Consider the following 12,740-nt stretch of genomic DNA (forward strand, 5'->3'; position numbering starts at 1 on the left):
TGATAATGAGAATAAATCAGACTTATGTTTCTACTAACAGATGCCTTGGTGTTTACCAGAATCTGTTGTCAGGACAGTTTTCATAATGTAAATTAACACATGGCTTTTTTTTTAATTCCCTTTTATGGAAACTGGAAAGAGGATACTCAAATGTTAACTCATTCATCTGACAATGATGTTCAGTCAGAAGTTATAATTAACTAATATCCTTTGTGATAATACTGTTAACCCTCTCGGAATTAACTAATAAAAAGTAGATTGTGTACATTTGTTTTACAAATTTGCTTCTTCAGTGAGTCTAGGCCTGTCTAGCTTGTTCTTATGCATGGGTATGTCAAGGGAATTTCAGTAAGTGCTGTAATAGTAGAAGCAAAGGCAGTCCGACAAGTCCAATATGCTCTATTCACTTCGTCTATGAACACCCTACGCAAAAGGATGATGATGTCAGTTCACTGTACCATCAGGTCTTACCAGAACATCTCCCTTTTGCTTCCCCCACATAATGGACAAAGGAAATATGCAGCACACTCTGTAAACTTGGTTTTCTTTTATTCCTGACCCCCACACACCTTTTTTTTTTTTTTTTTTTTTTTCCCCTCTTACCTGAGGCCTGGTCATTTGGCTTCTTCCCTGGACCTTCTGCCATGTTTTGATGATTGAACTGTTGTGTTGGGAGGCATCTGCTCTCCGTCTGTGACCTATGAGTAATGAGAGAGCATGAGTTCTGTTGGGAAATACACTTCTATCTAGATTTTTCCTTCCTGTTTTATTGTGTCTCATGCGCTATTCTGTCTTGCCAAATGTCAAAATATTGCCATCTTTTGCAAGGCTTTGATTTCTGTTGGTGGAGAAAGTTTCAAAACCAAAAACTGAAACTTCGTCCACATTTGGGTTTTTTTGAGTTGGAAAAGTAAGTTTCTTCATTTTTTTTTCTTACCTGTCTTCCTCAAATCGTAGAACAGCAAACTGCCTTTTTTTTTTCTTTTCTGTAAAGGAAATGTTTCAAAGGAAATACAAAACATACTAGAGTGTATGAATATAGGAGGTTATTTTATTAAATAGGCAAATTGTTTGTGTAGGTCAGACCTAAACATTCAGCATTATCTATAAATTAATACCTTCTAACCATCATGTGTTTCCTTCTTCTGATTCATAAATTATAAGGCAAGAAGAAACCAGTAGGATCACCTACTCTGACAGTCTGCAGGACACAAGACACAGAGTAATAGTGTTAGAGATTTAGTAAATTGCCCCTCCCAGTCAAGATAATGTGTGTGTTTAATCATTGACAAGTCAGAAAATCTGAAAGCTTTGACACTGTTCTGGCCAGCTTTCTTCTGATTTTCTTTGATTCTTGATGAGGCTGAGTGAGTGACCTGTTTTACCACTACTAATTTATCACTGATGCTATTGTCTCTCTCACTAGCCTTAGTAACAGCCTTGGAGACATTAGTCCAGACTTTTTATAAACATAAAAAAATGTTCTGTATGTTCTTTGAGACTGTGACTGCCTAAATCTAGTCCAAGGGTCAACTCATGGTTATTAATAGAAGGAAACAATCTGAAGAGAAGTCTAAATGACTGTCTGCATTTTCTGCCTCAGTTATTAGGGAAAAATGAATTTTCCCTTCAAATCATACTGAGAGAACAATAATGTTGTGTTTTTTAAAAGGCACCCGCCCCAGGAAGCTGCCCTATGGGCCAGCAGCACAGTGTGGCTTCTGTCCATGCTGGGAATGTTTAACCCACGTCCCTGTGGAAGTATTGGATGTGTGTAAGGACATGGGTGGGGGAGGTTGTGTGCTGCTTTTCTCTCTAGGGTGGGTCAGACTCTCTGAAAAGGTGGAAGTGTGCAGGAGTTATATAAAGGAACATGTCCTCCTGAGGTGCTGTTGGAAGACAAGTGCAGTGGGAAGCAAAAGTGTCCCATTGGCCTTGTTCATGTAGACTCTAAGAAATGATCTGTAGAGCGGCTCCCAGGTTTCATTTTGTAGGTAAATAGTTGTATTGTTCCAAAACATGGTACAGTAATGAAGTAAAGCGCATGCAGTACGGTTAATCAGAAAAACAGGGTCCTGGAGCCAGAACATCATACGTAGTAGGAACACGCATTGCATACTAGAAATTCAACACCTTAATGAAATGAGAGGCTGCTCAACATAGTTTTAGTACAGTGGTAGCATATGCATGTAGAATATTAGAATATCTGCCAAATTCTAGATTATTTGAAGTTACTAAGGATTACTAAATTCTAAGGATTACTTTTTTTTTATACAAAGGTGTTGCTAGGCTAATAAAAATATGCATATTAAACATACATGTGGCAAGATACAAGATTATGAAAGTCAGTGTAATTCCCCTATTTTATGGAAAAGCTTACGAGAAAACATTTTTTAGTTATTGACATTGCTAATGTCAGAGGAGGGATTAGAGTTTGAGAACTCGCTTGGTGTTCTGTGTTATGCAGTGACATCTTTGGAGGCACAGTAGCAATGCACATAATGCTTCACAACCAAAAGCAAGGATGGAGACACAGTTTTCATTCTAGTTTTTGTACACGTTTACAGATATTTCACCTAGACAGATTGTGCTGCCAAAAATAATTTGTTTTTCTTCTCTGCAAACTTTGTATTCTTACAAAACCACTCTTCTGATAGATATCAAGATCCTGTAAACATAAAACTCATAAACCATGAGTGGATGACTTCACTTATCACCACGTGATAGCCATCTTGAGGGCAAAGGCAGCAAGTATTACTGGCACAACTATTCAAGATAAGAGAAGGCAAGTAAGTATAGGACTTCTACTTCAAATACAGTAGAAGCCCAAGTACTTAAAATACAATTCTTTATAATATGGTTTGGAAAGAATGTGGTGCTTTATGTTCTTAGGATAAGAAGTGTGCAGTATCAGACTTTTTGTTTTTAAGGCATTTGGCTTTTGATTGTCATTAAAATTCATTTATTAGGCAATGTCATTCTGTGTGTATTAGGCAATGGATTCTTAAGTCCTATCAAAAGTGAAGGGTACTGTGTACCTTATAAAAATCTTACAGAAGAAGGGAAACTGATATGGAAGGTAAATTTGCTCCTGGCTTTGATTTGGCTGCTATAATGAGGCGACTAAAGCAGATTTTTGGACCAGTCTCACATTTGCTTCTTTTCTTGAATCCTCTGATAGTGGTGTTCATAAGACATTTTCCAAACAACAGACTGCAGAAATGGTGGTTTTATGCTTTCTGCACATCACTTCTTCAGGCATACTTCTGTGGTGATGCAAATAGAAACCTTAAATTAGCTAATGGGTTAATGGGCCGGATGAGTAGTAAGGTGATTACTCTTCCTGATGACCAAAAATTATAGCACACCCTTTTCTGTCACCTTACTTCATCCACACCCAATTCTAACCTGTCCGAGATGTTTGTCTCATCTGTCTGTTGTGCCTGGGTTTTTGGACTGTGTAAGCTCTTTCCAGCAGTCTGTCATTTGTTGTGTTCTTATGATGTCTAGAACAATGAGGTCTTGTAGCGCTATTGCACATATAAGGAGTAACAATGCTTCTTAGCACTGGGCTCTGGCTCAATCAAGTGGTTTTGTTCTTGCAAATAGAAAATGTAGGGTTTTCTCATTTATGACAGATTTTCCCTCAAAACAGATTTTCTTTAGAAGTCTTGGAACAAAGCTGACCTGTTCCAGTTTTCTAGTTTCTGCAAATCGACTTGATTGAAGCCTTAAGAAGGATGGCTACAGTCTGAAATCATTGTACAGTTTTGAAAAACAAACCAAAAATCCAGTCATTACTTAGTTTTAGATAAAATCTAGAGTAAAATCATCTAAAATAAATTATCATTTATTCCAAAGACTTTTTCATCCATAAAACACCATTGTATCTACGTGTAGTTGCATAATTGATTTGGGGTTTTTTTTGGCTGGGAGGAATATCACATGGCTGCTGTAGGGTCATACATAGGAGTACCTACAGTTTTTTCTCTAGAAGAAAAGAGATACATAGAAAACAAAAGCTTCAGATGATTTTTTCACATACTTGATGCATTTTAATATTGGAATAGAAAATGTACAAAAGTGCTAATGTACTTGGTGAGTTTCGTGGTTACCAGGATTTTCAAGCAAGTGCCTAATGTATAATGTATCAATTTCAATTGATTTGATTTGCTTGAAGTGAGCTGGAAGGCACCTTACTGTAACACTCTTAAGACAATAGTTTTGCTTAATACATAATGGATTTTTTTTCCCTTTCCTTCTTCCAGCACACTGAATTTATAAAATGACAATGCTGAACTGTACTGAATACTTTTTTCTGTTGAAAATATTTGTATGTATTTGGAGAGTATGATTTAGTTGATTGTGAAAATCTGACTTCTAATCTGTACTGTGGCCACACACCACCTGTTCGCCTCAACAAAATCAGTGAACTTCCATGCTTCTCTTTGCATGCTCAGTGGTGATAACCTTCTGAAGAGCTTATCAGTATAATGTACCTACTTTTTATATTTGGCCTGTGATTTGATAAAAACTTGAATTGTTAAACTGGATAATTAACTATTGCTAAATTTAGTCTCAAAGCGTCCTCGTTGCACTTTATGGTCAGTAATAAGTTCTCTTGAGTGATAGAATTGTGTATATATAATATATAACAGCTATTTTTGTTAGTTTGAGTAGTTTTCAGTAACTTGATTCTATCAAAAGACACATTGTTTTTAAGTTAAGCATTGGTAGAGAAAAGCTTCAGGTAACCAGGGGTTTGCTCAACACCAATATACTGTCAAAATGATTAAACTTTAATTAGCTCATTGATATTTTGAAAAGGCAACCCAGGACTGAAGAAAACACATTCAGTTGACCTGGGTTTCTGAATGTTTGGTGGGTTTTTCCACATGTGCAAGCTTGACTACCCTTGCTGACTAACTTACCCTTAACAAAAACAGTGATCTCTGATGATCTCACGTGGTTGGCAGCCCAGATTCATCTGCAAAACAGCACTGTGCCCTGCAGCACCATACTGGGGTGTGTGCTTAGCTGTGACTCAGAGATCATCATTTCCTGCAGCAGCTAGTTAGTCTAATGCTGTGTAGCCTGAGATGTGACAAAATCGCAGCACGAGGTGATATGGCTACAGGCATTTGGACTATTAAAGCTAGACTTCTAAAGGATATGACATGTAGCTTTGTATCGCATTGCAGCATGATTCCTTTCTCCCCCACACATGAATGACATGTTTCCACTTTTTTACAGTGATAAAATGTGCTGGGTGAATAGGAAGACCAGAATTTGTCTTTTTGGAAAGAGTGACTACATTATCTGTTTTAAAGATACAGCTAATATAACATACTGAATAGTCAGAATTTAAAATCAGAATATTATTATCTGAAATTATTACCATAACTTATTTTTAGAGCTCTGAGTAGGTGATGTTTCGGTGGCTATCTTCTAAGCTGCAATATCAAACGTACGAGTATCAGTAATGTAATGTTTAGTTCAACTTCAGTTTTATAGAAACTCTTGGGAGTTTAGCAGATTTTTGCAAAATGATACTGGACCTCTCCTATGTTAAATAGGTGTGAAGCTGCTATTCTTGTGTTTGCATTCGTTTACTGGGGAGGCAGGGGAAGTGAATAAAGAAAATTTGAGAGCATGGTATGCTATTTCTGTGAAGAATATGAAGAAAAAAAGAATCTGTGTCAATCCATAAACACTCTCCAATTGTGTGAAATCTAATGTAACACTTTGGAAGGAAGAGATAATCAGATTACATTGCTTTCACCAAACTGTGGGAGGAAATATGAATTGCTGAATGCCACTTTACCAATTAGTCTTGGGGATTTTTTTATTGGTCACTTTTAAAAATTTCACTGTCATTACTTTCTTGTATAAGCTAAATTTATGCTAGTCACAATGAGGGAAGAGATTATACATACCCATAAAAACAAGTCAGAGCTCTATAATCAATTTAAGCTAGGTTGAGAGAACAGTCACTTTTTATTTGGTCACACACCCATATGTATATCAGCCCTTTTAAACTGTGTGCTACCATTAGCTGAACAGACTTTCTCAAGGCTTTGAAAGACTGAAAATTCAATTTGATTTAATGTTTAGTTACAGACTTGTAGAAGGAAGATTATTAAAAAGCATGTGATAATACCATTGATTTATATGAATGCATTATTTAATTTACGTCTTCGAAGGTAAAATCTGTTTATATGCATAGTGGTAATTCTTGCAGTTACGATTTGAAGAAAGGATAATCCCAATGAATGTCTCTACTCTTTTATATTCAGGATATTTGGGGAAGTGGCTTTTGTTGACATTTTGTCTTTCAGATGTAAGCCTACATTTGGCTTTCAAGATGAACATAGTCTGTTTGAGGTCATTTGTAGTGATTATTTGAAAAGCTGAGCTAGAGTTTATGTTGTTAGAAAGTCTTAATGTTTGATTAAACCACTGAACCAAATTAGAGGTTTGGGGCCTCTATTCTGCAAAATCCAGGAAATAATGGATTAATATTCAAACTCTCAGCATGTTGTTCTTTACTACTGAGAAGGGCAGAAGATCACAGAATGTTACATGTCATAGTTCCACTTGAACCTGTCTCTGTTCCATCAGACAGTATGTGGAAGTTGTGCTGAAGCAAGTTTTTTGTGAAAAAGAGTAGTCTTGTGTTGAAACTACTGAATTAATCTTAAACTGTAGATTCTACTTTGTTCTCTTCATCCATGCTGCTTAAATCTGCCAAGACTGCTTTCTGTGGTGGAATCGCTGGTGTGAATCTCAGAATAATAATGATGACAGTGTAACCTCGTGGCAGTACACCTTACAGAAATGTGTGGACAGTCTTGATTTTAGCTTGTCCACATAAGGGTTAATTGCTGGCATAGTAGCATGGCTTAGAGAATTTGAGAAACGTAATGTGATGTGGTGGTACTTCAAGACGTGGTTGAGGAAAGGGGGAAATTTCCTCAATATGGATCCCATTGTAGTGTTCTAATGATAATTTGAGTATTTCTTAAGTCTAAATCGAATATAAGTCATAGGCACAACTTCTAATTCAAAACAGTTGTGATCCACGGAAGCAAAAAGTGTGAGATTTTTTTCTAATCTTTCCTGTAAGTACATCTCATGTCTGAGCTAACAGCTTTTGTGTAATTAATTATTTATAAACAGCAAAGACTTACATAAAATCACTTTTTGTAGGAGAGTTCCAACTCTCCTCATTGACAACTTTGAGACTAATTCCCTTTCAGATTTACTCTTCTCACCATTGTGTCTTTGCTGTCCCAGACATTGCTGCTCCACGGTAGAACTTTTAACTGAAGTTAAAAAGCCAGGCAGATCTGTTCTTGCAGAGTTATGAAGTCTTGAGATTTTCTTAACTATGTAATACTAGAATTCTTGCAGGGATCAATGTGTAAAGAAGGACTGTACACTGAATTGCACTGTTCAAAACTGTTGTGTGCATCCAAGCCAGTGTTCCTTTTTATTTGGAATTCATTACTGCTGCACAGATTTTAGCACTTTCTTTTCTACTCCAGAAGTGTTCATGGATAGAAGTTAATTTTGTCTGTTTTCAGATGTTTAAGGTTCATATTAAATTTCTCCATTGACAAGAGAGAGTTTGAAACATGAACTTCCAAGAAAATTTCCAAACCAACTCCAAAGCAATAAAAACAAATCCACCACCACCAAAACCCTACCCTCAGACACTGAAATCTTGGAGTTCTTGAGTCATTGTATGAATCCAGAAGCTTGACCTTGAAGAAAAGCTTCACCTACTGCTTCATACAGTTATAACAGCTGACAACACACTCACTTTGGTTTTGCCTCCTTTAGTTTGCTTGCAATCCTGCTTGTATTGGAGCAGATATTGTTTGAACAGTTAGTTTTTAATACAGGTGCATGCCATTCTGTATTGTGTAGTTTGACAGGCAATGTTCCTGTAGCGTCTCAGGTTGTACTTCCAGCAGCACTGATAGATCTGGCACCTAATGCTGCATCAGGTGGGTTATAGTCTTACAGCTGTGGACAGTAAGTTAACTGATGTGTTCAAAATTAAAAAGTCAACTATAATTATCACTGCTTGCTTTTTTTTGTCTCTATAGTGGATGTTGCTTTATTTTATGTGATTCATATTATGCTTCATTTTATGTGATACTTCATTCTTGACACACCAGGGTGAATTAAACAAATCTTCGTTGTGAAACTGCTCCTTTTCACAATATTAGCTCATAGCTATTTGCACACTATAAATCATATCCTTGCACTCGTTTTCTTCCTCTTCTTCTTTCTTCTACACTGAGTCACTGGCATTTGCTTTCATGAATCCTGTGACCTACTTCTATTTGTGAGCAATTAGTACATTACTTTGGTAGTAAAATGCTCTTTTCCTGTCATGGGTATTTTTACAGGGTAAAGTATATGCAACATTTGTTTTCGTAAATTGCTAGTATACTCTATACTGTGTTTAAGATGGACTTAGTATTTTCTCTGTATTCTTTGGGGATACTGTTTCATGGTATAGGTGTAAGTCCAGTATAGAAAAATATACTGGGGATGAAAGTCAATTTTAAATTGTTTTGCTTTGTTTCTGCATTGTTGGATTTTGGTGAGAAAGTAGGGTGCTGCTGGCTGCTGAAGGGATCAAGAGAACTATAAATGAGAAATCAAGCTTACTTGGTCCTGAAAATTCCAATTTGCTGTAAAAAAATTACTCACAGAAAGAAATATTGGTAAAGACAAAGTATGGATGGATTTTGTGGACCGGATTCATTCCTGAAGATGGAGACTTAGAGTGTGGAACATGTACTGTTTTTTTGCTAGGAAAATGCTACTCATTTTCCAGTATCACTCAGCAGATTTTCATTAGATGCAACCATGTGGATAAATTTAAGGTCAGATAGTGTTATAATTACGCTGGGTCACCAGCTGTAGGAAAGAGCTTGAAGTATACTGTTGCAGAGAAGAAAAATTCCCCTCTCCCTGAATAATGTGTCATCTCTTCTCAGAGCTGGTGTGAGTGCTTGCAACCCAGCACAATTGAGTCTTGATCTCCAGAAAACCTATCTGAGATAGGCTTAAGGGATTCTAAAGTTGTATAATATTTATGGTTCAAAGATTTGAATACTTGGATCACTAAAGTGGCATGGCATGTCAGGGGGAAGGGAACAGTTGTTGGCATAACGTGAACACTTTATCAGTACTTATTTGGGGTGGCCTAGATAATTTGTTTCTGACCTCACTGTTTGAGTAATCCAGTCACTTGAAACATATGTCACAAACTTTTTTAAATACTGCACTGTACTATTTTTAATAGTATAAATGTGCATGTATGTGTAAGTGCCAGGTCTGTGGTAGCAAACTGAAACACGTAAATCATCTGATCTTTCCTGGCTTGTGTGGTGCTTGATGATTAAGCATTACCAAAAAAATAGAGTGAGTGGATGTCAAGGCTTGTGTTGTCATCCCCACTGATGACTACGCCTGGAGATGTTTGAATTGCTTCACTGGAGATTATTCAGATGTTTCCAATTACCTCACTGTGACTTTGCAGCAAAGCAGTGTGATCTGCATGTGTGATAGATTGCCTTTCTCAGTACATGTACTGCTGTGTAGAGCTGAAATTTGCTTCCAGACCCAGTCTACACACTGGGTTTGATACCAGGGTGGTTATTTGAGCTATAGCTAGTCAGTTAATTTTGCTGATATAGCTTTCTTAATACACAATTACAGCTGAAAAAACTTGTATTCTCATGAGGTTTTTTTTGTTTCTATCTGGGAAAATCTGAACCAGTAAAAGACTCTTATGCCCTATGGTGTAACTACATCTGTAGAAGAGAGAATATGCTTGTCTAAATATTCCACTACAGTAAGTGTAGATACTGTATATCTAATAAAAATTTGTGGTGGTGAGAAGTGATTGATGCACTTTCTGTAGTTTTGTAAATGGTGTCATCTGTGTGCCAACACATATTTAATTTTCTCTTTCCTGTTAAATTTCTCATGAAGCTTTGTTGAATAAAAAGTAATAATCAATAGTTATGTCAGTTACATAAGCTTACTTTTCATCTGGACAGCTTTTTTTGTATTGATTGTTTGTTGTTTTGCTATTAGAGGGATGTAGCTGTGTTTGGGAACTCCAAGGGCAAAACCACTCTAATTTGTTACAGCTCTGTATGACTGATGGGGAATGCCACCTTTCTGGCTGTGTATGTGTGTCCAGTGATGTTTTAGCGTTGTGATCATGGAGTGTTTGGTTGCTTACATTTCAGCATGGCTTACCAGATGGCCAGTTCCTACTGAACAAACGGCCTCTTCATGAAAACTGCCATAGCTGGCATTAGTTGATGCCCTCTTCGGCAGGCTCAACAGACACCAACAGCTGAATGGGCAGGATGAAAGGATTTATTTTTTTTTCCTGCCTGGGAAAATAGTGCTTCTAGATGCTTAATTATGATTTAATTAAAAAACTTTTGGTCAGCTGACAGTGGAAGGGAAGGAGAACATGGGTCTCAGTAAAGAGAGGGGGTCTCTTGTTTGCAAACTAGATTTCTGAACTGCAGTCAATGTGTGCATGCTCAAATGTGGGACACTGCTGGTGCTGCCAGAGGTCGTATGGGAACAGAATGCCTCCTGTTTAATGGTTCATATTCAGGCTCCTAACCAGTAAAGGGCTTAGTTTTCAGACACCTATATTTTGCCCTAAGTAGTGATTTTTAGTTTTTTGTTGTTTTTTTTTTTTTGTTTGTTTGTTTGTTTTTTTTTTTTTTTTTAAGTTTTGCTTATTTCTAATTCCAGTCTATTAACTGCTTAAGCACTAATGACTACTTATGTCCAAAGACAGTACAGAATATTATTTGCAAAATGTTTATTACTGGTGTGGAAGGTGTGATGCTTTAGTTATATAATACTGCCTCTTGCCTTTTTTAAAAGTTCAGCAATAAAAAGGAACAGGACCTGTTATTTTCATTCTATCCTTTGAAGAAAGGGTGCGAATGTCTCATATTGCTTGATTTAAAATCAGGCTTTTATTGCAAATTTTTGGTGTCATATATGTAAGAGGAAAGGCGGGGTGGGAAGGGGGGGGGGAACTGCTGCAGTTAATGCTGAAGTCCTGTAGCAGGGATGAAGCTCATTGCCCTCATGTGTCGAATCCTTAGTAGGTAGCTGTGCTTCCTCGTTGCAGGGCTTTCCAATCTGCGCACCTGTATCCTCACTTCTGGTCCTGAAGAGGTTAAATAATGGCAATGCTGAGGACTTTCTGCTCATACTGGGAGGGTGTATCTGCTGGAGACTTAACATCCCTGAATGCTTTTCCCACTTCCCTCCCTCCCCTGGCTGCCACAAAAGGAAGCCTGGTTTTGTTGTTGTTTCGGAAACTACTTTCAGAAACTTCACACTGAATTAAGTTGCTTAAGGTGGTAGCTCCTGCAGCTGTACTATTTCACCATAGTTCCAGCTATTTTTAAAGATCATGTGGTCCTGGCAGTTGGGCAGGAGTGCACAGGAGGGGGAGGCTTGTAGATGCCCCTCCACTAGTAAGCACTTAGCGTCCCTGCTTGTTTCAAAACTGTGTGAAGCATGTGCTTCTTAAGTGGTGATAGGCCTTATGTATTTAGGTGGGATCAACAGTGATTTTGGTGAACCCCACTTACGCCTGTGTGTGTGCAGGCTGTCTTCTCAGTGATAACTATGTGTTTTTCTTGCAGATCTGAAGTTTATAGAAAAGGGATATTTGGTGCAAAAGGCAAAATGTCTCCAAACAGAACAGTCACATTTGAGAACTGGACTAGTGTCATAGCTTCCCAAAATGTTTGTGTTAAAAATCACATTTGAGGTTTAAGGCAAAGATCTTCTGAGTAACAAAATTTGAAACAAAGCATTGTTGAATCATTTGCTTAAGCTTTTTATTAAGATAAAGTGAGGTCACGATATTTATGAGAGAAGATGAAGGTAGGATAGGTTTTTCTATTTTTGTATTTTTCTTATGAGTGAGTTTACATGTAATTTCAGTTTTTTATCCTACTAAACGCCATTTTGCTTTTCTTCTGTTTAGTCCTGGTTGTATAGTGCCATGAAGAAAATGCACTGAAGTACTGAATAATGGAATGAGGCTCATACAACGTTTTTTCAAAAATGTAGTTCAGTGTTCTTTTAATTTTTCTGTTCTAGCATTCTCTTGTTGTAGAACACATTCTGCCAGAAGGTTAGTTATATATGTACAGGTGCACACGTATACCACACACATCTTGCTTTTTGGATGTCATTATTTACAGATGAGCTATAGTCTTTATCTTTTTTTGGTGTGAATTAATTAAAAAGTTAAGTCTACCAGTTTCACAATAATCATGACTCTAGAAAAGGCGGAAGTCTCCCAGGAACATTCATCAACAATGAGCTAGGAATAATAAAAATATTTTAAGAGCCAATACAAGCTATAATTTGCACAATTGTATTTTTAAAATTGGAAGAAGAAGACACAGGTGTCTTCTAGAAGTGCTTAACAACTTTCTTCATGTCTTACATCTTTTCTTGCAAGGAATAGTAAGTTGTTTAGCAGTTAGTTTGTATGTATTTTTCAGTTAGAAAACAAACACTGGCATGAAAAAGTATCTTTTAGCTTTAGCATCCTGCTAAAGTAGGACTAAAAAAGCCTCACTCTTTTGTTCCTAGTAGGCTTGATCTGGAAATGTAGTTTTTCTTCAGTCAGGTTCATTGCTGTGCCATAGCAT

At 37.0% G+C, this 12,740-nt stretch overlaps 1 protein-coding gene across 6 annotated transcripts in view; it reads left to right on the plus strand.

The window, feature by feature from the left end:
• The window catches only part of MAST4 (microtubule associated serine/threonine kinase family member 4), a 308,421-nt gene that overhangs the window by 208,157 nt on the left and 87,524 nt on the right, over positions 1-12,740 (plus strand). Inside the window, exon 1 of one of the 6 annotated variants that reach the window (XM_033009059.1) lies at positions 2,769-2,789. The exons of the other annotated variants lie outside the window; for them this stretch is intronic. The gene's annotated coding sequence lies outside the window, so the exon portion shown is untranslated. Of the gene's footprint in view, positions 1-2,768; positions 2,790-12,740 lie in introns of those variants that run through there. 6 annotated transcript variants of the gene reach the window in all.

This window comes from Tyto alba, unplaced genomic scaffold, assembly GCF_018691265.1.
Source record: "Tyto alba isolate M040663 unplaced genomic scaffold, T.alba_DEE_v4.0 Super-Scaffold_42, whole genome shotgun sequence".
NCBI classification, from domain to species: Eukaryota; Metazoa; Chordata; class Aves; order Strigiformes; family Tytonidae; genus Tyto; species Tyto alba.